Source organism: Triticum aestivum, chromosome 3B (assembly GCF_018294505.1).
Source record: "Triticum aestivum cultivar Chinese Spring chromosome 3B, IWGSC CS RefSeq v2.1, whole genome shotgun sequence".
Classification (NCBI taxonomy): Eukaryota; Viridiplantae; Streptophyta; class Magnoliopsida; order Poales; family Poaceae; genus Triticum; species Triticum aestivum.
Window position 1 is genome coordinate 624178371 of NC_057801.1, and position 27853 is coordinate 624206223.

The following is a 27853-nucleotide window of genomic DNA, read 5'->3' on the forward strand; positions in this document are numbered from 1 at the left end:
CGGTGCCGCTACCGACAAGAAACCTTGTCGCAACTAGTCGCAGCTCACTTAAGTTGTTGAGCGGACTCGAAACAAAGTAAGGGCGCAACTAGCTACGAGTTGGTTCCTCCGCGCATAGGTTTTCCATACAAAGCATGGTCGTTCGAGGAAGATAACTTAAAAATTTAAAACTGATTGCTCAAACATTGGCAACTTAGCTTTTCTGTCGTTTGCTTCCCGGTAAGGCGTAACTTCTTCGAGCGATGCTTGGTCCACACCATTAACTCCTCCTTTCCCCCCGGCAAACTTGTGCGCGAGGGAATCTTCCTTTCTATGAGAAAGAGAAAGAAGAGAAAATAAAGATATGGAGCCTTACGGCTCGTTATTGCTTACCGGGGGCAGGTGCTGCACAAAGTGTCAGATAATGCATGCAAAAAATAGTAGATAGCATGAAATCGACAAGATGTGCGGAGCACATGAGCTTTACTTATGCACGGGGTCTGTGCCCGGCTTTGTACAAAGGATTACATGCAACATCGGCAAGACTTGTACAAAAGGTGGTTGCCGGAACAGGTTCCGGCAACCGCGCCCTATGGGTAAAACTTACGAAGATGCTCAATGTTCCAGGAGTTGCTCACCGGAATGCCATCTTCGGTCTCAAGGCGGACAGCGCCAGGCCTAGTGACTCGTTTCACCCGGTAAGGGCCTTCCCACTTCGGCGTCAACTTGTTGGAATTCTTAGCGGACTGAACACGCCGAAGAACAAGGTCGCCTTCCTCGAGACTTCTGGCATTAACTTTGCGGCTATGGTAGCGGCACAAAGCTTGCTGGTATCGAGCAGCTCGTACAGCAGCCTAAAGACGGTCCTCCTCAAGGAGCAGCGTGTCATCTTGTCGCAGCTGCTCTTGCTCAAGCTCATCATAAGCGAGCACTCGAGGTGACCCGTATACGAGTTCCGTGGGGAGAACTGCCTCCGCTCCATAGACTAGAGCGAAAGGTGTCTGGCCAGTAGCTCGATTTGGCGTTGTTCTGATCGACTAAAGAACCACCGGCAACTCCTCAATCCAGTTTCTTCCGCACTTGTGCAGCCTATCGAAAGTCCTGGTCTTGAGCCCGTGCAGCACTTCACCATTCGCCCTCTCTGCTTGACCGTTACTCCTTGGATGAGCAACAGAAGCGAAGCAGACCTTGGCGCCAGGATCTTGGACGTACTGCATGAAGGTGCAGCTCGTGAATTGCGTGCCGTTGTCGGTGATGATCCTGTTAGGGATCCCGAAACGGCAAACAATTGACCTGAAGAACTTGACTGGTGACTGTGCTGTCACCTTCCTCACTAGTTCCACTTCCGGCCACTTTGTGAACTTGTCGATTGCAACGTACAAGTACTCAAAGCCCCCGACAGCTCGGGGAAAGGGGCCTAGGATGTCGAGCCCCCAGACCAAAAATGGCCAGGATAAAGGGATCGTCTGGAGAGCTTGAGCTGGCTGGTGTATCTGCTTGGAATGGAACTGGCACGCTTCACACTTGGTTACTTGTGCAGTTGCATCCTGGAGGGCTGTCGGCCAAAAGAAACCTTGCCGGTTCCTCCAGCACCTTCCTGGCCCTTCTCCTTGTCGCGCCGCTTGTATTCAGCCTTCTGCTGCTCGACAAGCTGCTCGACTTTCTTGCAGCTCTGGAGGTCATGGCCCTTGGTGCGGTGGATCTTGCAGTACTGCTTGTTGGTTCTGTCCTGCTTGTCGGCGACCGCCATAGCCTGGTTGTTGGTGCCTGCGGCAATCTCCTTGCCGGAGCTACCAGCTTTGGCTTGCTTGCCGGATTGCTCAACGACTAGCACATCTTTGCCTTTCTTCTTCCTGTTGTTCCGCCGCCGGTTTTTCTTTGTCGGGGCAGCATCTTCACTATCAGATCCCGCTGCTTATGTATTCTCTCCGGGGAGTTTCCTCCCTTCCTCAGCACGCGCACACTTGTCGGCCAGGGCATATAGCTCACTGACGTCTCTGATCTTGCACATCGCCATCTCCTCCCGCATCCTGCGGTTTCGCACATTCTGGTGGAACGCGCTGATTACCGCGGCAGGGTGGACATCTGGGATGTTGTGCTGTACGCGGCTGAATCTCTGAATGTACTTGCGCAGGGGCTCTCCTTCCTTCTAGGCGAGCAGATGAAGGTCGCTTTCTTGGCCGTGAGGCTTGTGGCCGCCTGTAAAGGCGGCGACAAACTGACGGCACAAGTCAGCCCAGGAGGATATGGAGTTGTCCAGCAAGTGCATGAGCCAGGATCTGACATCGGGCTTGAGCACCAGCGAGAAGTAGTTGGCAAGGATCTTGTCGTCCCGTCCCCCGGAAGCTTGCACCGCGATGGTGTAGATGCTGAGGAACTCCGACGGATGTGTCTTGCCGTCGTACTTCTCCGGTACGTCTGGCTTGAAATTCTTCGTGCTGGGCCACTGGACTTGCCGCAGCTCATGAGTGAACGCAGGGCAACCTACCGCATACGGCAAGTCGCCTGGTTCCCCTGGCACATGCATGTCGACAGAGGGCCCAGCGCGCTGGTCTGATTGACGCCGCGCTTCTCTTCGGCGCTCGATGCGAGTACGAGCGTCTTTTTGCTGTCGTTCGTGAAGAACTTGGCGCTGATCGCGACGAGCTCGCGGATCCGACGATGCGGTGGAGTCGTTGTCGAGGTGGATCCGGCGAGTCGGCGATCTTGGCCTTCGGGGTGGAGAGTGCACGGTGGTTGCACCCCCACCGGTTTTGTCGCCACTGGCTCGCGCCTGGCGGTCCTGCCACGGCAGCGATGCACTCGACTGCCGTGGAGTGTCGCCGTTGGCGAAGCCGATGAGACTCTGAATAGTGGCCCTCCATTCGTCGATCTTGTCTGGCGTTGGAGGGTAATCCAGGAGCAGTTGAGCTCGCGCCAAAGCTTCTGCTCGAGTGGTGGGCGGAAGTGGCGAACGGTGCGAGGAGCGGGATATGCTCGGACTTCTAACTATGTTAGAAGGAGCAGTATCTCGTCCAGGCGACCGTGTCTCGCTCGTGCCAGCATGTTGGCGTGCATGTTGGTCTTGAGCACCCCGAGATCCACTAGCTTGATCTTGGTCCAACAAACGTATGGTACTGTGAATACCATGACGCTGTCGGTCCTGCGCCTCCTGAGATGGGCGCGGTGCATGTACGGACGCCGAGGTCTGTGCGGCCTTGTCCTTGGACCTGGCAGCACCTTGAGCTTCCTCGTCGATGCCCGTTCTTCCGCCGGCGTCCACCCCACCACCCGATTGCTCCGGTGGTGGTGGGACTGACGTGGACGGAACAGTTGCCCCCGAAGCCTTCTTCTTCGGTGGCATGTCGATGAAGAAGTTGAAGATCTAGCTCGTGTGAACGCCGGATCAGATTCACAAAATCTCGACGCCCCCTACCTGGCGCGCCAAAGATGTCGGGGAAGCTGATCCGCGAACACCTATGGGACCGGCGGACCGAGCCCCTTTCGGTTTGGCGTGGGGCGGAGATCGCACGAAGAGCGGATCGAGGCGAAGCACATGACCAGTTTACCCAGCTTCGGAGCTCTCTGGAGAGATAACACTCCTACTGTTGCATGTTTTTGTATATTGTGTTCTTGCTCGAGAGCGCTGAGTGCTACGAGACCGAGCATGAGTGTTTTTCTGGCTTCGAAATGAGCCGAACCCCCTCTACGTTGTGCATGGGCCTCCTTTTATATGCTCAAGGGGTCACCGACAGGTGGCAATGTAGATGAGGGTAAAAATGGAAAAGGTGTTGCGGTTGGTACAACTACCTGTACAGCGTATCCTACCTAACCCTGACGGCAGGGGACAAAGGCATTAAATGCCCGTCTGTGTCGCCCAAACAGTGCAGAAAAGGACCGTCAGGGACGCCACCGTTCGCCATGATGGTAATCGTGTCAGCACCGCTAGCCACCGCACACCGTTGGCTGCACAGCCTCTCGCCACACGCGCCTGGAAAGGGCCCAGGGCGACACGTTGGTGGATGTGCTGGAGCGCAGGTATAGGGTGGTAGCTTGTCGTGGCAAGCGCCTTGCCACGTTCGTCGTCTTGTCGCGCCCAGAGGCTTGTCGCTCACCGGGCCTTGCCGGGACGCGTGGCGCGTCGCGGCAAGTTCCTTGAGATGTCTTGGTTGGCCTTCCCGGCAAGCTCCTCTTGCCGGGGTCTTGTCTCTTGGCTTGAATACTTTGTTCTTGAATGGCTCCAAAGGGACCACGGAGGACCTTGGCGATCGCCCGGCAAGCCTTGCCGCGGGGTGCTGCAACTGCCCATGCACAAGTTCGGGATACTAGGGTACCCCTATTCTAGTACACCGACACATGGTTCTAGCTTGATGCCATCCTCTCATAATTGTTTTCGATTGTCATAATTCTTTTCACCCATCCGGAGCATTTTGTGAGTTCTTTCCATTTTATTCCAACGAAGGCCATCATCTCAGAATCATTCATTCCAGCCTTCAGCTCTCGTTATCCAAATCTTACCGGTGAATCATTCAAATACCTTCTAATCAATTCATGATCTCTTTGTTCTCATGTATTTAAATCCCCTCAAGTATCTTCATTCGTTTTCCAATTCTTCCCGGTGAATTATGCCTTTGCTTTGTTCATTTTCAATTCTTACGATGGTTTGTTCAAGATTTCACTTCTTTCGTCATCGTATCAATTCATTCATTCATTCGTTGTTTCCAAATCCCACCAGTGGTTCCATCAATACCTTCTCAAGTTTATGCTATATCTCTCTTAATTCTTTCTACGAGAATAAATAGTATGCCAAATCCATTGCTTGTCATCAATTTAATTTGATGAAGGATAAGCATACAATAAATCTTATTCTTATTTCCTTGAGGTGATTCAATTCTTTTCTTCCGGAGATTGTTCATGATGAAGTAATGTTCGTTTCTAGTGTTTCATCTTTTCTCTTTCCGGAGTTCCAAGTTCTCTCGGTTATATCATCACAAAGCTCCATCTAAATCATTGCAAGGATTCACCTTGTGTTTCCAACTTCTCTTTCTTTCTATCATCCTTTGATTTTATTACCGGAGTTCTCACGAAGGCTCAACATGGTGGTTCATCAAGGATTCTTTTCATTCTTCAACTGTTCTTCAAGATTTCTCTTGAAGTTATGATCCGCCAAGCTGTACTAAAAAATAAACATGGTGCCCAACACATGTTTGTTTTGAGGAGTTCAAGCATTCTTCATCTTGCATTCTAAAGTGCAATTCTTTCTACCTTATCTTTTGAGATGGTGTTATATCACTCTTGACAATTTCCTTCATGTTTCATGATTCACATGTTGTCAAGAATGAGTTATTTTAAATCCATCAATCTTTTGTTGAAGTTATCTTGGGTTATATTTCACCTAAAGCCTTCCATTGGGAATGTTGCTATTTGTGGTGCTTATCAATGATCCAAGTTTCCTCCTATTCTCTCATTAAAAGAAGTTTTCATCCCTTCGTTGGTCTCAAACAAGCAATTGTTTTTCGTTAGTGGCCGGTTGTCACCTCATCATTTTGACATGTTTGCCATAAGCCCATAATAAGCTTGTGCTTTTCGTTGTTGATTTTCCAACAACTTCGTTCAATTCTTCTTTGCAAGGATGCTTTCCAAGCTCATTTGTGGAAGAAGTTGGCAATTTCTTATCCATTCTTCTATTTCAATGATCTATCCTCTATTCTTTCTTCCGGAGGCATTGTAATGTTGCTCTCTTCACTCATCTTCTCGAATTGAGGATCATGTCATTTTCGTGCTTATCCATTAAATCGGAGTGTTGTGTCATCTCTTCAAGTTCTTTTCATCTTATCAAGTTTTGCCCCCCTTCACAACCGGAGTTTTGTTTGAAATCTTTCTTACCCCTTGTGCCTTTTTTCAATAGTTCCGGAGGCAGTATGTTGTTGATTTCATCAAGTATCCTCTCATCTTGTCTAGTTCATGTTCTATTCCTTCCATGTTCAACCGGAGTGCTGCCCAAATTATATCAATCTTATTCCTTCTCCATCTAGTTTTAACCGGAGTGGTTTCAATATCTATCTTATCACCAAACCTCTTGGTTCTCGTCGTATCCCTTGTTCCTCTTTTCTAACGGAGTGTTTTCAACTTTGCTCATCTTCGTTGTATTCTTCCTTTCATTTTGCTCAACCTCTCAAGGTTCATGGTTTCACTCGTTTGTCGAAGAAGCAACTTAGTTTACCTCTTCTCTTCCTCTTCTGTTTCCCTCCGGTGCCATCCTAGATCTTGGGACGAAATCCTCTCGTAGTGGTGGAGTGTTGTAACGCCCCGGATACAACTTTCCATATTCGTAACTCCAACTCTTGCCTTTTCCGGAGATGTGATTTATTATTTCCTCCGTGGTTGGGTTTTTGTCTGTTGTTTTGCATTTTTGTTCTTGTCTTGCATCTCATCTCATGTCATCATCTGCATTTCATCTGCATGTTTTTCAAAACTTGCATCCGTTCAGGTTCCACCGGTTCTCTCCATTGTCCGTTCTGAGCCCGACCACTCTCACACGCGCCCGCGGCACCTCCGAAATATTATTTTTTAAGTGGCATAAAAATGTTCTCGGAATGGGTTGCAACTTGGCGTGCGATCTTATTATAGTGTAGACAGGCCGCCTGTCAAGTTTCGTCGCATTCCGAGTCCATTTGATAGCCCAACCGTTAAATATATAGCGGCACCGTCGCCGGTTCATTCGACAGACGTTTCGGTCTCCGAAATCGTGCTGAGCTGCATTTCTCCTCTCTCTCCTATCAGCCAAAGCCTCTCTCTCACACAGCCCGTCTAGACCTCCTACACTTCCCCTCCGCTCCAGACCGTCCGATGGCGATCCGAGGCTCTGAAACCCCTCCAAAACCCCCTAAACCCTAGCTTTTACCCCCTCATGCCATTTTGGGCATCTCCTAGCCCTTCCCCTGCCTCCTAGCCCCTCCTCCTCAGATTCCGCGCCGACCGAACCCAGCCCCGCCACTTGTCGCCGCAACTTGGCCTCCTCCCATGCTGCCACCTCGCCGCCCAGACGCGCCCGCGGCCAACCCGGACGCGCCACGTCGCCCCAACCAGCATCCACCGCCGCGGCCCGCGAAGCCCACGGGAAGACCGCCCCGGGCCGCGACCGGGCCCAACCCCGTGCGCCCCTGACCCCTCGCCCGCTCGCCCGCTTCCCCTCGTCGTCCCCTCGTCCTTGCGCTCCGGCCACCAGGGGCCTCGACGGAGCAGGAGCGCCCGACCCCGCCGCCTTGCAGCCTCGTCGCCGGCGACCCTCAGGCCAGCCCCATCGCGCCTCCCTCACCCCCTTTTCCCTTCCTGCCTTTCCCTCTCTCACCCACGGCCATGGCTGCTCTCTTTCTCGCAGAACCGCCGCCGCCACCGCCATGGACTGCCGCCCCGCCCGTGAAGCTCCTCCCCCGCTGGATCCGGTGCCCGGAGGCCCGATCCACCGGTTCCCGGCCTCCCTTTCCGCCGCCTTGCCCGGATCAGGCGGATCCGGCGAGGTCAACTGCCGCCGCCACCATGAACGAACTCGGGATCGAGCAGAGCAGCTCGCCCGACCCCTCGCGCGCCCGTTAACCGGCCCATTCTTGCGTGGGCCACCTTTCCTCCCCGCGGACCAGCAGCGCCCGGCCCAAGCCGGCCTGCCTCCTCCTCCCGACTGGGCTTGGCCCAATGTGAGCAGCTCCCTCAGCCTCCAGTTTCATCCCACAACGTTTTTTTCAGTTCTGGACGTTTAATCAATTTTCTAGAGTCTGTCAGTTTTACAGAATAGTCCCCCTAGATCATGCATTTACTAACTCACAAATGGTGCATCGGATTAAAAGGTTTTATATATGTAAAATGCTCAGAAAATTGTGTAGATTAATAATATGCCATTTTCATCCATGTTTAAAATGTTTAACATGCTGTTTGTGTTTATTTTGCATAATTCCATGCTAAAATGCTTTATTTCATAACTAATTAACCGTAGCTCCATTTTAAATAAACTTTATATGTAAATGGGGTGGAAAATGCCTAGTTTAACATGGTGGCATTGTTTTGCATGTCTAACAACTCTAAAATATGGTTTAGGGCAGAATAGTACCGATCTAAAATATGCATATGGGGATTTTCCGGACTTGTTGTTTGTTATTCTGGCCTCATTTAAACTTGTCTAGATAGGTAGTTTTTCATATGCTTCACCCCTTGCCATGTTTAATAACATTTAATATTTTTGGGTACAAAACCGAGAGAGAACTATGTCAGGACCCCGATCCTAAGTCACACCGATCTAGCATGTAACACATCCTATCACTTTGCGGCCTCACGCACGGTATTCCCACGGGTGCCACCTTACCTGGCCCGGGACCGTTTGCGCCTTTTGGCTCACGTATATGATAGTGCCGCTAGCATCCATATGACAAAGAACCCGGGCTGACATGGCTAGTCGTGAACCCAAAGTGGCACTAACGTGTCGGTCATCAGCAAGTGAATCTAGGCTGTAGCACTGGGCTAGCAGGACTCGGGTGAACCGGGCTGTAGCGGGCTAACAGGACTCCAGAATTCATCGCGTGACATTTCCCCGAGGGGACAGACACAGGAACGAACAAGGACACATGCCGGCCAGCCTAAGTGTTCCGGAGCAGTAGGAAGCTACCATGGCTTAGTGGAAACACTAGGAGACATTTCCCGGTAAGAGAGGCTACTAAGGATAAACAACTAGATAGTCAGATCCCACACATACCAAGCATTTTAATAACATACACACAATATGCTCGATATGTGCAAATACAACATGGCATCACAACATGACTCTACAACTCAAGTATTTATTCAATAGGCTCTGAGGAGCGAGATATTACAAACATGGGTCTCACGACCCAACATTCAGAGCATACAAGTCAAAGCACAAGCGGAAGCTTAACATGTCTGAGTACAGACATCTACAAATGGAAAAGGCTGAGAAGCCTGACTATCTACCAGATCCTGCTGAGGGCACAAGATCATAGCTGAGGTAACAAGCTAAACGTCGAAGTCCACGCGGTACTACTAGCGAGACTGAAGTCTCTCTGCAAAAACATAAATTAAGCAACGTGAGTACAAATGTACCCAGCAAGACTTACATCAGATCTAACTACATATGCATCATTATCAACAAAGGGGATGGTGGGGTTTAACTGCAGCAAGCCAGCTTTGCTCGGTGGCTATCCTAAACTACGACTGCAAGTAACTCTTTTGAGGTGGCGCACACGAGTCCACATATTCACCATATCAATACACCACTATGGATCCGCTCCCGTCTCCCTACGAGAACGCCATCCATAGCACTCACACTTATCTTGCGTATTTTAGAGTATCCACTTTCACTTGTCTATGAACTGTACAGGCAACCCAGAAGTCCTTTACTGCGGACACGGCTATTCAAATAGATCATATTAACCCTGCAGGGGTGTACTTCTTCACACACGCTCTCACCACTTACCACCGTTTACACGACATGTACTCGGCAACCTTCAAGCGGAATCCCAACGTGGGTGTCGGCCACGGCCTACCTAAACACTCAAGTCTCTAGTCCAGGTTTATCGCCTATTCGGGTTCCATCTGTGAGGAGATCCGGCCGGGGTTTCGCTCACAGCCCCAAACGATGTGTACAGGGTTTCGTGACACCAAACGGGCGCCCGGTATACCCGGCCACGTGCCTACCGCATCACAGCCCACCCCTCCGGTCAGCGCTGCGCACGGCCTCCAGCATACTAAAAACACCAGAAACTACTTGCAACTCCTGGACAGAGGACAAGGGTGATTAAGAAGCCGAGAGGGTCCATTGGTTTCGGGCCCAATGCGTGGTAGTATCTGTTTCATGGATCACAAACACAGAACTCAGTTCCTGAGGACGGCTGCAATGAGACAACCCACCATGTGCTCCTACATGGCCTCTCACCGCTACCTTTACCAAATCGTGTTCACACACTTAGCTCGCACACAATAGGACATGTTCACACACCTCCGATTCATCCTCGAAGAATCAAACCTGACTCAACTCTAAGCAATAGCAGGCATGACAAACAAGCATGAATGAGTAGGCACATCAGGGCTCAAACAACTCCTACTCATGCTAGTGGGTTTCATCTATTTACTATGGCAATGACAGGTCATGTAGAGGATAAAGGGGTTCAACTACCGCAGCAAATAACAGTTGAATCGATGTTGTCCTAATGCAGTAAAAGAGAGCAGGAGCAAGAGAGTGGGTTTGTATCGGAATGAACAAGGGGGTTTTGCTTGCCTGGCACTTCTGAAGATAGCATTGAGTCTTCATCAGTGTCAACGATCACAACGTCGGTATAACGTCTACCAAGGGGAACAACACCGGCAAATAGAGAAGAAACACGATCTATGCAATGCACAATATGATGCATGCTATGACATGGCAATATGAATGTGTTTTGGGCTAATGCAAGCTAGAACATGTTAAGATGAGTCCATTTGAACCAAAGATTCAAATGCAAACCCATTTTAAAAGGTCATATTAGTGCATTACCTTGTTTCACCTAAGCAGCAAGGTTAAAGTGTTCTAACATGCATGAAAATGGTACAGATGGATAGATTGGATTTTTCTGATCATTTTTCATATATAAATTATATCATTTGGAGTTACGGTTGAATTACTATGAATTTTTGAAGTTTATACAAATTTCTGGACTTTCTGAATTGTTTTTTTAATCCAGAAAATGATTTACTGCGTCAGCCTAACGTCAGTGTGATGTCAGCAGGTCAACGGAGCCGGTCCAGGTCAAATCTGACCTGTGGGGCCCGTGTGTCAATGGCTCAGGCTGGTTAGTCCCCCAGACAGGTGGGTCGGGTCAACTTCCAGGTCAGCCAGTCAACCCTGACGCGTGGGTCCGCTGGTTTTGTTAACTAAACTAACTTAAAACTAATAGCGGTTTAATTAGGCAGCAGGGCCCACTGTCAGTGTCCAGGGAGTGGGGTTAGTTAGCGTGTTTAGCTGCTAAAGACGTTGCCACGTCAGCCCGCCGGAGTGTAACTGCCGGTGACATCAACCGACGACGGAGGCACGCCGGGACGGCTGCTCCGGCGCCCATTCGACGCGCGGAGGGGTTGTACAGGGAGCTCGAGCTCGTGCGCATCCAATGGAGCAAGCCAGAGGAGCTGGGGTTATCTGTGGCGTCGGCAGTGGCGAGGGAGGCGGCGGCCGGAGTTCGGCCAACGGCGGGTTAGGCGATGCAGGGCGCTAGGGGAGGCGTTGGTGCGTGCTACGTGCTCCTGGTGAGGTGTGGAGCACAGTGGTGTGCCCGGCTTCGAGCCACTATGGCTTTGGCCACGACGGCGACGAGGCACGGCGGCGGCGAGCTTCGGCCGTGATGGAAGACGGAGCTAGGGGACGGGAACAGAGGGAGCGAGCAAAGAGGAGGCAGCAGGAGCTCACAGGGAGAATGATGAGGTGGTCAGCGAGCTCGGGGGCGTCTTCGGTGCTGCGAATCGAGCGGCGGCGATCGCCGGCCGTGGCGATGAAGATGGCGGTGATGGCATGGCTTCAGGGCACCCGGCGTCGCGTGCGTAGTGGTAGAGCTTCCCGGATCCAAGGCGGAGCTCGTGGCCTAACTGGCTGGGCGTGGGGATGCTGGTGGCTCCGATGGTGCTCGTCGGCAGTCTCGGGTGCGTCCAGGGATGAGCGAGGAAGAGAGACAGAGGAGGGAGAGGGGTATGGGGAGAGAGTGTGAGGCCTGGGGGGTGCGTGGCAACGTAGGAGAGATCCAGGCGACGGTGACGCAGGCAGGCAGGGTGGAGGTGGCCGCACGGCGTCTGCACTCGCCACCGAGCTGCTTCGGGGCGAGGGGGAGGAAGACGACAGAGAGGACGAGGTGGGTTGGGCCGGCCAGCTCAGATGGGCCGCCAGGTGGGCTAGAACGCCAGGTAAGTTACAGGTGAGTTTCTGTTCTTTTATTGTTTTTTCTGTTTCTGTTTTTTTTTAATCTTTTGCCACAGTTTTGAATTTAAAACAATTCAAACAATGCCAAAAACTCCTCTGAATATTTTTATTTTGCTAGATGGACTTTTCCAAAAGCTCATAAAATATTTCAGGGGTATTTGAAATTATATTCTAATTATATGAATATAATTCAAATTCAAATAGCTAATGATTTAAATTCAAAGTCCCAAGATTAAGTCCTTAAAAATGTTCAATATTTTGGTTGGGACCAGAACCCTTGCCAAAATTATCAAGCATTTAAGAAGATCATTTTGGAACAATGAATGAGATTTTAGGGTTTTTGCCCTTCTTTTATTTAAGTTTTTGAGGCTTCCAAATTTCCTCAGTTCAAGTTTCAAAATTTTAAACATGATGCAAACACTAGGCAGCACCAGAAGCTAGGGATGTGACAACTCGCCCCCACTAAACAAGAATCTCGTCCCGAGATTCAAGCGTAGGGTAAGATGATGGGGGAACACAACTAACGCAATCTTCACGGTCCAGGTTGTACTTCAAATGAACGTTGATTTGATCCTCATCTTTGTCTCGACATCTTGCTCTGAGAACTCCATCCAACATGACAACGAGAAGAAAGGAAAAACTCTAGAAGAATCGATCTTCTCGAAGATCGAGCAACTCACGGAATGAGACATAGAACCATCTCTCGGGTTGAGACACAAAATACACATCAAGAGGGGTGGAAAGAAACGGATGACGAAGGTTCACTAGGTGGACAACAATTTCATGCTCAAGAAGGTGGTGAATGGTTGTCAACGTAGCGAGGAGTTGAGTTGCCATGATACCACAACGAGACACCTTAGGGATGGTGACTCGTAAATATATCCCCTTAGGTGGCAAAAAGAATTACCTTTGATTGAGAGATCATTGAAACTCTTTATACCAGCCTAAGGCAATTCTCGAGCGATCGTTTGTAGGGTTTCGGTAGAATGGCATACCCGGATTAGAATAGATGATGTGGATTACTTTGTTGAAAACAACTCAAGGGATGATTTTGCTTGCGCGTGCTCTCCAGAACTTGAGCATTTCCATATTCATCAAGGTTTTACCAACATCCATGTCAAGGATCCTGGCAACACAACATACCACCATGATGAATAGTGATGGACGATGCAGATGCAAATGAAGATAACACCTTCTCAGATTTCACCTTAGCGAGGCTAAGGAAACAAAATCTGGATGATCGACCGAGAGACATTTGACACTCCGCTTCTAATGCTCTCCTTGATGTGCTAGCATAACCCATTTGCATGGTTTGGTATCTAGAACATCAAGTAAAAGGTCGGACTTCGGGAGCACAAAAGAAAATCCATAAGGAACAACTAAGGAGTAAATCCTACGAAGTCCTTATGGGGAGGTGGCCAACTTCTTCAATCAAGACATTACAATAACAGGTCTTCCGGCTGGGTGTGTTGGCCACGACATCCACTTTACCGGTTATCGAGGGACCAATATTATAGTTCTTGGGAAATGTTCCAACCATCATATCTGCCTGAGATTCAGATCTGGTTGGTGTCAGAATATTCCATACTCATCAAGTCTAGAAAGAAAAATGAAAGTTTGCAACACAAATCGACGAGATGATGTTGCGAGATTCTCAGGGAATGAACTACGATAGCAAGCTCCAAAACATGAGCTGGTTCTGCTACATACATGTGAACACGTTGTCCAAGACAAGCATGACCACGTAGTAGTCTTATAATGAAACACTACCGAGTTCAAGTGGGGAACCATCATCAAGGATTTCGAAGTCTTTACGCACGCTAGACTTCTTTTCCTTGAACAAATCAGTGGCTTAGTGTGCTACGGAGTTCATATGGAACGAAGATGATCAGTCTAACAGACCACAGAATACTTTGCACATGCATGACTGACTTGGGATGATTCCGGAGGAGGTAAAATAAGCCTTCTCAAACTCATGGCGGCAACTTGCATCAAATGCACATGAATTAGAGGGACTCGCTTCTTTCGTCCAAACATATGCTTCACGAACGGGTCATGAAGATAACGCTTATAAAAGTTTCCAATACTAGCTGGATGTTCAACACAGATCATGAAGAAGAAAACAATGTTGCTGATGGGCTCAACAACAATTCATCCATGTTTCCATATAAGTGGAGTTCCACAATTATGTGAACAATGTGATAGCATTGGTCAGACCAAAAGATGTAATGGTGTATGCTCGAGGAATCAACCACGAGTAAGACAACATTACGAATATTGTTGGTTCTAACTCGATTTGACAATGGCCCACACTCAAATCAAGGTTTGGGCAAGACGATAGGTTCAACAACTGATCACGAGGACCAATCGATGAAGAAATCATCTTTCTACAACAAACACACATACACAAGATATCCCTTTGGAAATGAACTAGGTTAGACAAGCTTTTATCATACAACTCTCCAAGTTGTTGTTTGGTGTGACTAACTAGCTCGAGGGTATCCAACACAGATTCTTGGAGAAAGGGTGGTTTACAGAAAACCCAACTTGATCACGAACTCAACATAGCGGTCAGGTGACGACCTGGTGATACTTCCGAGAAGATATTCAGAAAATCACGAACCACCGATATGTCACTAGGCTCGAGAACAATCTTGCTTTTCAGGGCAAGATGAAATGATCAAATAAGCAAGGGATTGGCACAATCCTAACCCATTGATCGAAGTGTGCACCAGAAATATGGACTAGGTAGCACGATCAATCTTAGGATGACGATTCCATAACCAACACGCTAAGAATGAGAGTATTGTCCATTAACTACCAAGCAACCGAGTTGCTAGGAGTATAAATTTCACACATCATGATTCACTTGTCGGCGTTCCGGTTATAATAACACGGGAACCAAGGAATGAATATCAATGGCGAGAAGTATCACTGTATCAAGAGTTTATCGGATGGTGTGCAATTCCCATGATAACCTTAATATAAAGCTGGTGATACTCCAAGGTAGAACAGAACAAAAGCTGGATTAGTATTTGATCTGCGGAACACAACTGCTTTGACCCAATCCTGGATATGGATGAGGTACTGGAGTTTGTTTCTCCTAGTTATTCCGGAATAGAATGGCTTGATGGACCACAAGAGTAGTGGCATCGATGAACACGGATGCATAACTACTCCTGACTATCAATTGATAGACGAGGTCAGAAGACAACTAAAGAGGGACAACTCAAAGGAACATATGTTTTTTCTGAGTTGTGGATGCATGGACTAGCATGTCGAACGAGTTCAACATATTTCTTCCGGATAACCCATGCAGAAAGGTTGAGCTGGCAGAGTCACAATTATGAATGGAGAACTCATCGAGGCTCTCCTATTGTGATCTTTTGACCCAACAAACTTCTGCCATAAGTGGTTCATAGTATTTGGAAGAAGGAAAAACCACAAACCTCGAGGACTATCGCAAGGGTTTCTAATAACCTAAAGGAACTAGTAATCACTATCAACATGAAGTAAGTAGTGTGAGTCTCGGGTTCAAAACCCTAGGAATAGAATACCTACTAACTAAATTGCATCATGGGGTGTTTCGAGAATAATGGCCAGAATCATCACACTGGAACACAGAACATGGCTAGACCACTAGATGATCCCCTAAAACACCTAGGGTCATAATATTAACTCTAACATATATGTCGAGGCAAATAAGTACCTCAACTCACTAATTTGTGTGATTAATCTGACCAAAGGGACATCGGAAACGGGAAGAAGGGATTTGCAAATGCATCAGACTGTTTAGAAACCTGGGATGACTCGGACAACATAACGGCTGTAAATGCTCAAAATGATTTGAGACATCCAGCAAAATAGTGGCATGACCACTCAACATCACAATAACAAGGTTCTGAGATCAACTAACAACACACGAAAGTAGTAGAGACTGAACTGAGGCTTAAAACTATCAATTCTATAAGTCTATGGATTAGTAACACGTCATCCTGATGGATAGATGAGAAGCCTAGTTCTTAATCCCCGTAGGAAAGATAAGATGACTCAGATCAGAAGGGCATAAGGTATAAGGAGTAAAAAGAGCCTTACGTTCCATCCCACAATCCATTCCCTTATATAACTAAAGAATTTCTAGACTCAACTTCGACCAGTTTGGCTTGGTAATCCTACAGGCAGTCAGGCTCTGATACCAAAGCTGTCAGGACCCCGATCCTAAGTCACACCGATCTAGCATGTAACACATCCTATCACTTTGCGGCCTCACGCACGGTATTCCCACGGGTGCCACCTTACCTGGCCCGGGACTGTTTGCGCCTTTTGGCTCACGTATATGATAGTGCCGCTAGCATCCATATGACAAAGAACCCGGGCTGACATGGCTAGTCGTGAACCCAAAGTGGCACTAACTTACAGGGACAGGCATACATGACCCAACAACGAACGTGTCGGTCATCAGCGAGTGAATCCAGGCTGTAGCACTGGGCTAGCAGGACTCCGGTGAACCGGGCTGTAGCGGGCTAACAGGACTCTGGAATTCATCGCGTGACATTTCCCCGAGGGGACAGACACAGGAACGAAGAAGGACACATGCCGGCCAGCCTAAGTGTTCCGGAGCAGTAGCAAGCTACCATGGCTTAGTGGAAACACTAGGAGACATTTCCCGGTAAGAGAGGCTACTAAGGATAAACAACTACATAGTCAGATCCCACACATACCAAGCATTTTAATAACATACACACAATATGCTCGATATGTGCAAATACAACATGGCATCACAACATGACTCTACAACTCAAGTATTTATTCAATAGGCTCCGAGGAGCGAGATATTACAAACATGGGTCTCACGACCCAACATTCAGAGCATACAAGTCAAAGCACAAGTGGAAGCTTAACATGTCTGAGTACAGACATCTACAAATGGAAAAGGCTGAGAAGCCTGACTATCTACCAGATCCTGCCGAGGGCACAAGATCGTAGCTGAGGTAACAAGCTAAACGTCGAAGTCCACGCGGTACTACTAGCGAGACTGAAGTCTCTTTGCAAAAACATAAATTAAGCAACGTGAGTACAAATGTACCCAGCAAAACTTACATCAAATCTAACTACATATGCATCATTATCAACAAAGGGGATGGTGGGGTTTCACTGCAGCAAGCCAGCTTTGACTCGGTGGCTATCCTAAACTACGACTGTAAGTAACTCTTTTGAGGTGGCGCACACGAGTCCACATATTCACCATATCAATACACCACTATGGATCCGCTCCCGTCTCCCTACAAGAACGCCATCCATAGCACTCACACTTATCTTGCGTATTTTAGAGTATCCACTTTCACTTGTCTATGAACTGTACAGGCAACCCAGAAGTCCTTTACCGCGGACACGGCTATTCGAATAGATCATATTAACCCTGCAGGGGTGTACTTCTTCAAACACGCTCTCTCCACTTACCGCCGTTTACACGACATGTACTCGGCAACCTTCAAGCGGAAGCCCAGCGTGGGTGTCGGCCACGGCCTACCTAAACACTCAAGTCTCTAGTCCAGGTTTATTGCCTATTTGGGTTCCATCTGTGAGGAGATCCGGCCGGGGTTTCGCTCACAGCCCCAAACGATGTGTACAGGGTTCCGTGACACCAAACGGGCGCCCGGTATACCCGGCCACGTGCCTACCGCATCACAGCCCACCCCTCCGGTCAGCGCTGCGCACGGCCTCCAGCATACTACAAACACCAGAAACTACTTGCAACTCCTGGACAGAGGACAAGGGTGATTAAGAAGCCGAGAGGGTCCATTGGTTTCGGGCCCAATGCGTGGTAGTATCTGTTTCATGGATCACAAACACAGAACTCAGTTCCTGAGGACGGCTGCAATGAGACAACCCACCATGTACTCCTACATGGCCTCTCACCGCTACCTTTACCAAATCGTGTTCACACACTTAGCTCGCACACAATAGGACATGTTCACACACCTCCGATTCATCCCTGAAGAATCAGACCTGACTCAACTCTAAGCAATAGCAGGCATGACAAACAAGCATGAATGAGTAGGCACATCAGGGCTCAAACAACTCCTACTCATGCTAGTGGGTTTCATCTATTTACTATGGCAATGACAGGTCATGCAGAGGATAAAGGGGTTCAACTACCGCAGTAAATAACAGTTGAATCGATGTTGTCCTAATGTAGTAAAAGAGAGCAGGAGCGAGAGAGTGGGTTTGTATTGGAATGAACAAGGGGGTTTTGCTTGCCTGGCACTTCTGAAGATAGCATTGAGTCTTCATCAGTGTCAACGATCACAACGTCGGTATAACGTCTACCAAGGGGAACAACACCGGCAAATAGAGAAGAAACACGATCAATGCAATGCACAATATGATGCATGCTATGACATGGCAATATGAATGTGTTTTGGGCTAATGCAAGCTAGAACAGGTTAAGATGAGTCCATTTGAACCAAAGATTCAAATGCAAACCCATTTAAAAGGTCATATTAGTGCATTACCTTGTTTCACCTAAGCAGCAAGGTTAAAGTGTTCTAACATGCATGAAAATGGTACAGATGGATAGATTGGATTTTTCTGATCATTTTTCATATATAAATTATTTCATTTGGAGTTACGATTGAATTACTATGAATTTTTGAAGTTTATACAAATTTCTGGATTTTCTGAATTGTTTTTTTAATCCAGAAAATGATTTACTGCGTCAGCCTGACGTCAGTGTGATGTCAGCAGGTCAACAGAGCCGGTCCAGGTCAAATCTGACCTGTGGGGCCCGTGTGTCAATGGCTCAGGCTGGTTAGTCCCCCAGACAGGTGGGTCCGGTCAACTTCCACGTCAGCCAGTCAACCCTGACGCGTGGGTCCGCTGGTTTTGTTAACTAAACTAACTTAAAACAAATAGCGGTTTAATTAGGCAGCAGGCCCCACTGTAAGTGTCCAGGGAGTGGGGTTAGTTAGCGTGTTTAGCTGCTAAAGACGTTGCCACGTTAGCCCGCCGGAGTGTAACCGCCGGTGACGTCAACCGACGACGGAGGCACGCCGGGACGGCTGCTCCGACGCCCATTCGACGCGCGGAGGGGTTCTACAGGGAGCTCGAGCTCGTGCGCATCCAATGGAGCAAGCCAGAGGAGCTGGGGTTAGCTGTGGCGTCGGCAGCGGCGAGGGAGGCGGCGGCCGGAGTTCGGCCAACGGCGGGTTAGGCGATGCAGGGCGCTAGGGGAGGCGTTGGTGCGTGCTACGTGCTCCTGGTGAGGTGTGGAGCACGGTGGTGTGCCCGGCTTTGAGCCACTGTGGCTCTGGCCACGACGGTGACGAGGCACGGCGGCGGCGAGCTTCGGCCGTGGTGGAAGACGGAGCTAGGGGACGGGAACGGAGGGAGCGAGCAAAGAGGAGGCAGCAGGAGCTCACAGGGAGAACGATGACGTGGTTAGCAAGCTCGGGGGCGTCTTCGGTGCTGCGAATCGAGCGGCGGCAATCGCCGGCCGTGGCCATGAAGATGGCGGTGATGGCATGGCTTCAGGGCACAAGGCGTCGCGTGCGTCGTGGTAAAGCTTCCCGGATCCAAGGCGGAGCTCGTGGCCTAACTGGCTGGGCGTGGGGATTCTGGTGGCTCCGGTGGTGCTCGTCAGCGGTCTCGGGTGCGTCCGGGGATGAGCGAGGAAGAGAGACAGAGGAGGGAGAGGGGTACGGGGAGAGAGTGGGAGGCCTGGGGGGTGCGTGGCAACGTAGGAGAGATCCAGGCGACGGGGACACAGGCAGGCAGGGTGGAGGTGGCCGCAAGGCGTCTGCACTCGCCACCAAGCTGCTTCGAGGCGAGGGGGAGGAAGACGACAGAGAGGAGGAGGTGGGTTGGGCCGGCCAGCTCAGATGGGCCGCCAGGTGGGCTAGAACGCCAGGTAAGTTACAGGTGAGTTTCTGTTCTTTTATTGTTTTTCTGTTTCTGTTTTTTTAAATCTTTTGCCACTGTTTTGAATTTAAAACAATTCAAACAATGCCAAAAACTCCTCTGAATATTTTTATTTTGATAGATGGACTTTTCCAAAAGCTCATAAAATATTTCAGGGGTATTTGAAATTATATTCTAATTATATGAATATAATTCAAATTCAAATAGCTAAGGATTTAAATTCAAAGTCCCAAGATTAAGTCCTTAAAAATGTTCAATATTTTGGTTGGGACCAGAACCCTTGCCAGAATTATCAAACATTTAAGAAGAGCACTTTGGAACAATGAATGAGATTTTAGGGTTTTTGCCCTTCTTTTATTTAAGTTTTTGAGGCTTCCAAATTTCCTCAGTTCAAGTTTCAAAAATTTAAACATGATGCAAACACTAGGCAGCACCAGAAGCTAGGGATGTGACAAACTAAATAATTGATGTGGTGTTTCGTCAATATGCAACTCGTTGCATATTGAGCTCCACTGAATTTGTAGTGTTGTTTGTTGCACTTTGCCATGCCATGCCTCCTTAAACCGGACATGCATCATGCTTGTTGTGCATCATGCCTTGTTCATGTGTGGTGTGTTTACTATGTTGTGTGCTTCTTCTCGATAGTTCCTGTTTTGTTGCGATCATGAGGATTCGTTCGTCTACGCTTGGTTCGTCTTCGTGGCTTCATCTTCTTCATGGACTCGTTCTTCTTCCTTGCGGGATTTCAGGCAAGATGACCGCTACCCTGGATCTCACTACTATCATTGCTATGCTAGTTGCTTCGTTCTATCGCTATGATGCGTTACATATTTGTTGCTCTTCAAGCCTCCCAAATTGCCATGAACCTCTAACCTTTGACACCCTTCCTAGCAAACCGTTGCTTGGCTATGTTACCGCTTTGCTCAGCCCTCTTATAGCGTTGCTAGTTGCAGGTGAAGTTGAAGATTGCTCCATGGTGGACATGATTTTGGTTGGGATATCACAATATCTCTTGTATTATTAATGCATCTATATATTTGGTAAAGGGTGGAAGGCTCGGCCTTATGCCTGGTGTTTTGTTCCACTCTTGCCGCCCTAGTTTCCGTCATACCGGTGTTATGTTCCCGGATTTTGCATTCCTTACGCGGTCGGGTGATTTATGGGACCCCCTTGACAGTTCGCTTTGAATAAAACTCCTCCAGCAAGGCCCAACATTGGTTTTACCATTTGCCTCACCACCACCTATATTTCCCTTGGGAGTAATTAACCCAAGGGTCATCTTTACTACAGCCCCCCCCCCCCCGGGCCAGTGCTTGTCTAAGTGTTGGTCCGAACTAGAGCCCTTTGCAGCGCCCCCTTAGGGAAACTTGAGGTCTCGTTTTAGTTGTACGGATTGCTCATCCGGTGTTGCCCTGAGAACGAGATATGTGCAGCTCCTATCGTTGTCAAAATGTGCAGCTCCTTAGATATGGGCGGCTTTGCTGGTCTTGTTTTACCATTGTCGAAATGTCTTGTAAACCGGGATTCCGAGTCTGATCGGGTCTTCCTGGGAGAAGGTATATTCCTTCGTTGATCGCGAGAGCTTGTCATGGGCTAAGTTGGGACACCCCTGTAGGGTATAATCTTTCGAAAGCCGTGCCTGCGGTTATAGGTAGATGGGAATTTGTTAATGTCCGGTTGTAGATAACTTGACACCAGATCCGAATTAAAACGCATCAACCGCGTGTGTAGCCGTGATGGTCTCTTTTCGGCGGAGTCCGGGAAGTGAACACGGTTTCTGGGTTATGTTTGACGTAAGTAGGAGTTCAGGATCACTTCTTGATCATTGCTAGTTTCACGACCGTTCTGCTTGTTCTCTTCTCGCTCTTATTTGCGTATGTTAGCCACCATATATGCTTAGTCGCTGTTGCAGCCTCACCACTTTACCCCTTCCTTTCCCTTTAAGCTTTGCTAGTCTTGATACCCATGGTAATGGGATTACTGAGTCCTTGTGGTTCACAGAATACTACAACAACAGTTGCAGGTACAGGTTATGCGATGATCATGACGCGAGAGCGATGTCTGCTTGTTTGGAGTTCTTCTTCTGCTTCTTCTTTGATCAGGGGATAGGTTCCAGGTCGGCAGCCTAGGCTAGCAGGGTGGATGTCGTTTGAGTTTCTGTTTATGATTCATCCGTGGTCGGATGATGCTCTTATGTATTGTGATGTTGTATTCATGTGGCACTGTATGCCTTATGTATGTATCCCCATCTATTATGTAATGTTGATGTAATGATATCCACCTTGCAAAAGCGTTTCAATATGCGGGTCTATCCTTGGTGGGACCTTCGAGTTCCTTTTGGATAGGGTCGCATATTGGGCGTGACAAACATATACTCCCTCCGTCCCAAAATAATTGTCTTAAGCTTAGTACAACTTTGTACTAGGGCTAGTACAAATTTGAGACACTTATTTTGGGACGGAGGGAGTAGCAATGATGTGGTTATAGACATACTATCTATTCTAAATTTGTAACAATGAACAGGCACTCGTATTCATGAGGTAAAGATGAGATGAGATAGAACAATTATAGGACGATAGATTCCACTAGTATAGGCAGCCAATTTGTGCATCGACCGTGTAAACGATGCCATCGTGCACTATAGCATCAGACAAAAATGTTGCCTCAACAGGATTGATGATGAGCCATAACCATGTATGGCGACCGAATTCCAGATAGACTAATCCCATGTTGAACAAGGCAATGAGCTTGTAATCCATGTAGTCTTCTGATGGTGTGGGCACTTCGTAGATTATAACTTTCAGCAAATAGAGGTCGAGCCAAAAGCTTGACGCGTCTCGTGCGTAGTAGGCAGGAGTGTCCGGCGGGCCGCGAGGCTCGATGGCAGCGGTATCCAATGATGGAAGAGTGATCTCTCGCTGGGTGTAGATATCCACGAGACGCCACGGACTACTGGATTGGTGGATGAGGACGATCTAGTTGGCCTTCATGTCCGCCCAGTAGTGGCTGCGCATCAAGGACAGGTGGACGGGTAGTGGTAGCATGTCGAGGGGCACCACGGCAACCTCCATAGGATCATCAAGTTGGTGTCTGGGCCACCTGTGAGGATCGGGCATCAGCAAGCAGGGTGTCTTGAAAAGAGTCGGCCGGTTGCAGACGAGTAGACGGTACAAAGACACCGAGCATGCGGCCAGATGGACGGTGCTGAGTAGGTCCATATGATTACAGATTTGCTCCAAGAGAACATCGGGGAGGGAATTCCAATAGCGGTTATGTGTGTCAGTCGGTTCTGCCATTGGGGTTTTCGGTGCCTGCGAGCCAGCGGGGAAGTGGATTCGGGCGGGCGAGCAAAGAAGCTTCTCCTCGTGTGGCCGAGCAGTCAGTGGGGGGATATGGTACGCGCGAGCTACCAAGGAATATGGCACGGACGGGCGAGCAGTGAGAGGGGGTAAATGGTGTGCGGTCGACGATGGGGAAGAGAGGAGGAAGAAGAAGAGAGGAGGAAGAAGAGTGGAAGACGGGGAAGAAAGTGCATTAAATCTGAGTTCTACTAGTACTACTACCAGGATATACCGTCCTTCGGAGTGTAAATAGTTACACCGATGACATGTGGGTCTACCACAAGAGGGCCCATATGTCAGTTAATGGAGGACAGAGGTGCGTAGGTGTATTTGCGGAAGCATGCTCTACTGGCAAACATGATGGGAGTACTGGGTAAGGCTGATTTAGTAACACCAACATGCTGGTTCAGCTTATTAATTACGTGTCCCATCTGCTGCAGCGTGTATTGTCACTTCACTGCGAAGAGTAGTTGAATATAGTTCTCTCTGACTGAGATGGGGAATAATGGATTGTGAAGACTTCCTTTCTACAGTATCCCTATGCCTCTACGCTCACTTCACTCATTTTACTCCATATTTGTGAACAGATGGAGGCTTTTACTCCGTATTTGGGAACAGAGGGAGTATCGCCATATGGAGGGAACAGAGGAAGCTTGAAATATGAACATGTCAATGGGAGGGAGGAAGCCCCATGCATGCATGCATGCATGCAACATGCAACACTCACACGTACACATGGACACACGCAACACTCATGCACCCATGCGGCACACAACACACGATGCAACGCACACGCTCACGCTCAAGTGCTCAACCTACTCCCTACGTCCGTGAAAGACTGTACATTTAGAGATTTACACATTGACTAGGGCATAATTAACGCCCAAAAGTAGCAGACTTATGTGTGCATGCGACCATTGAGAGAAGAAGATTAAATGAAGGCCGTTGCTTGCCGTAATTAAGGATAGACATGTAGCCTATACCTAGAGCACAAGTTGGTGCATTATTCAATCAATATCGATTTAGATTAAAGGCTAAATGCATTGGAAGTGTAGATGTACATCATGTACTACACTCTTTGTTTTTTAGCCGATGTACACTCTTTGTTGGAAGACCGAGGGAGGTACACGTGCATGCACTCACATACACAGCCAGGGTGGTTCGCGCACAAGGGTTGGACTCGTGTCGTGCCTGCGTATAGTTTTGTTTAACTGATTTCTTTGCTCTGCCAACTGACAGGTGGGACCCAGAAACCAGGTGACAATTTAACCAGTCAACAAAGTGCCATGTCGACTATGTGGCCGGTCAGTAGGGTGCAATACGGTGCTCTACGATGAGCTAGTGATTGTCTAATCACCGCAAAACTATATATAGTGACCGTAAAGAGCGTATTGTTACATACATTGACCGCTAGTATATTTTTCTCGTTTCAAATTAAGCCATATTAATCGGAAAGGACACAATATGGACTACTAGTACTAGTAATGCTTTGATGTGTCCCGTCAACTCGCCGAACGAGGAGAAGCTTGCTTACTATGCCTCTCCCTCGCCCACGCGCGCGGTGGTTCACAGGACAAGGAGAGGGTTTGGAGTCTTTTGACTACAGCGCCCTCTCCCTCTCCATCGCCCTCGATCGCGGTGGACGTGCAGCAGTTCAGTCGGTGTCAGATTGCCAGAAGCATATTGTACTGTAGTATCATCATTGTTGGACCTTCCGAAGAGGCGAAGGCCAAGTGCAAGGTTCACACTAGTACGAACTGTTGAACCTCCCGAAGGGGCAAAGAGCCAAGCGCAAGGTTTTATAGGAGTTGTCGTCCTAGTAGGAGTGTACTATGACTATAGCAAACAATGCTACTGTATGATGCCGCCACGTCACGTATATCCAAAGTTGTGCCACCTTTTTTCTCAAAGAGCATGTTGGAGCCCGTGCAATGACCACACAAGTTGCACGTACACATAACACATCTACTAGTAATAAATTCTAAAGGACAAATGCCAGTATGCCACACAAGTTCATCTCCAATTCATGTGATAAATTTGTGCACGACTAGTCTACATATATTCACAGCGCTACCGTTCACAATTACCGTACTCCACTTACACGTTATAGATGGGCTACATGTCCTCCTCTAGGTTCCAGTCCCAGGTGTTCTTCATGGATGGCACGATCCATAGCGGTGGGCAACGGGAATCATTGTCGCAGCTTTCTAGTCCGGTTCCACACGATGGAGACTCATCCAAGCTGAAGCGGCATAAATCAGGGATAGCGTGTCCCAGCATGTCGTTCATCCAGCGGCGTGCACTGAAGACACAACCATGCTTCATGAACGGGAGGCCTTCCGTGTCGTGCACGAAAGGTGGCATCTGCTTCACAATGGGGTAGTTGTCCCCGATGAAAAGCGAGTACTCTCCAAGAGTGTTCCTCGGCACCGACGTAGCATCACGGGGGTCGAACTCGGCGCCTTTCATCTGGTACATGCAGCATCTCAGATCTGGACACATGGTGACGTACATAGTCAATGTCCATGCATAATAATGTTGTGCTCAAATATGGCGGTCAGTAATACTGTGCAGCAAATAGTACTACTCCGGTATAGAGGAAGTAAAATAACCGGCTTATTATATATAGCCATGCTTGGCTACATGGATGAGATAGTAAGACATGGAAAAACAAAAATGGTGGCAGCTAGTGGGTTCAAGTCTTCAAGGGCCTAGCTAGCTATATGCGTCCTCCAAGGTAAAAAGTACTCCTACTAGTACTACTAAGTATACTACTAGTACAACAATGAAAGAGAAGGCGAGAGGGTTAAAAAATGGAATACCTGGGTAGATGGTGACGGTCCGATCGTGGTAGATTGTGTGACCATGTTGCACATCAGTGGTACCATGGGTAACGACTGCTAAGATAGTTGATCCCAATATGCCAAAGTCAGCTACAAGGTTCCAGGTTAGACCGAATCGCGGATGCAAATGCACATCCAGGATCGGCGATCTTATTTTGATCGGGGGATGACTGGTCCCTGCAAAATAATGGAGTACCGTTAGGGATGCAAATGATGGTTTTTGCGTTCTGTTTGTAATCTCCCATACCGTAGGATGGCAACCAGATGAAACAAGTCCCCTGGCTTGTCACCGCAAAGAAGCGGCCTAGATGGCGCACGGCGTCTTCGAACATATAGGGGTACAAATCTGCCGCCGCCAACATGCGCCAGCCTCTGCCGTTACTGCCTCTTGCATTGATGGCAATCCTTATGTCGAACACCCCGATGAGATAGTAATCGTCCTAGCTGTGTCACTTTGTCGACAGGTCCGCAATTGCTATCTTCTTAAATCTCATGTAGGCATCATCATACGTATTCAAGCCCAGCCAGTCCGGAAGGCCGATCCCAATGGTGGAGAAGGGGTCTACCGGAATGGCCGCACTGCTGTGGATGTTGTGCAAAATGATGGTGGTATCCGGTCGGAGGTATGCAAGCCAATCTTCATTGGCACCGACCCAGACCTATATATAAGACGGTGGGTAGCGGAGAAATTACGGAATGGAAATGGAATAACTAAGTACTACATGATCAAACTCCATTACTGACCTGCTCATCGGACAAAATCCGACTACCTCTCAACGTCGGCAACTCTAGCGGAGTCAATGTGCAACCATGGCCAGGGAGCGGTGGACTGTTTGAAGGAATGTCACATAAAAGAACCTTCTCTTCGAGGACGCATGGAAGACCAACAAGCATGGCCTTTTCCCAAGCCTGTTTAAGCACCATCTTGAAAAAGTTGGTGCAGGAAGCACCGAGTCTTGTGGCGGTGAGGACGTCGGAGCGGCGTGCGATTTCTCCTAGAGGATCATCGTCCAAGGTCTCCCAGCCCCGATGAGGAGGAGAACTGCCTGGCGAATCCATGGGAGCAGCGACGAACTGCCTTCTCTTCGGGGGGAGGGGCACTGGCGAGGAGGAGATAAGAGCGTAGTAACCGCAGGGCCTCGTCCCTTCCAACTGTAGATCATTCCTTAGCGAAGGGGTGAGGCTACTATTTACTACTAGTACTAGCATTATGGAATGTTATGGGATTGCATTATACTGTAAATAATAGCACTAGTAAGAAATATTTGGCACTAGGTAGTAGTTTTTGGCGTGGATTAAGAAATTTTGGGTATGTTTTTGCTATTTTTTGTACACGCCAACTAGTGTCAAAAAATGTCTTACATTATGTGACGGAGGAGTATGTACTCATACTGTAGCAGTACTAGTACTACTTTTTCTCAACTAGTAGTGTGATGTACTGTACTTCTAGTCTAGTCTAGTATAGTGCACCAGTTTTGAACTCTTGAATCTCAGGGCCAAGGAGCTACAGTTGGAAGTGGTGGGTACTACTGTTCTCTAGAACCATCGATGTACTATCAATGCAGGGAAAGTACACCTGTGTAGTGGCCTAGTGGGTACTCTCGGTGCTCTATTCATCCGCCCCTCTCTTGTAGCTGGCCTACTCAGCCGCACCTCTCACGCACACACTCGTAGCCTGTTTATCAGCGATGGTTACTGCGGGGGCAGAACATTTGAGTTATTTGATACAGCGAGACTAGGCTTTTCGTTTCCATTTGTGGAGGTGTAATGGATCTCGTCGAACTTTGTTAGTAGTTCCTTCTTTATGAATGAGATGAAGCAAAGCTTTTGCCTTCGTTTCAAAA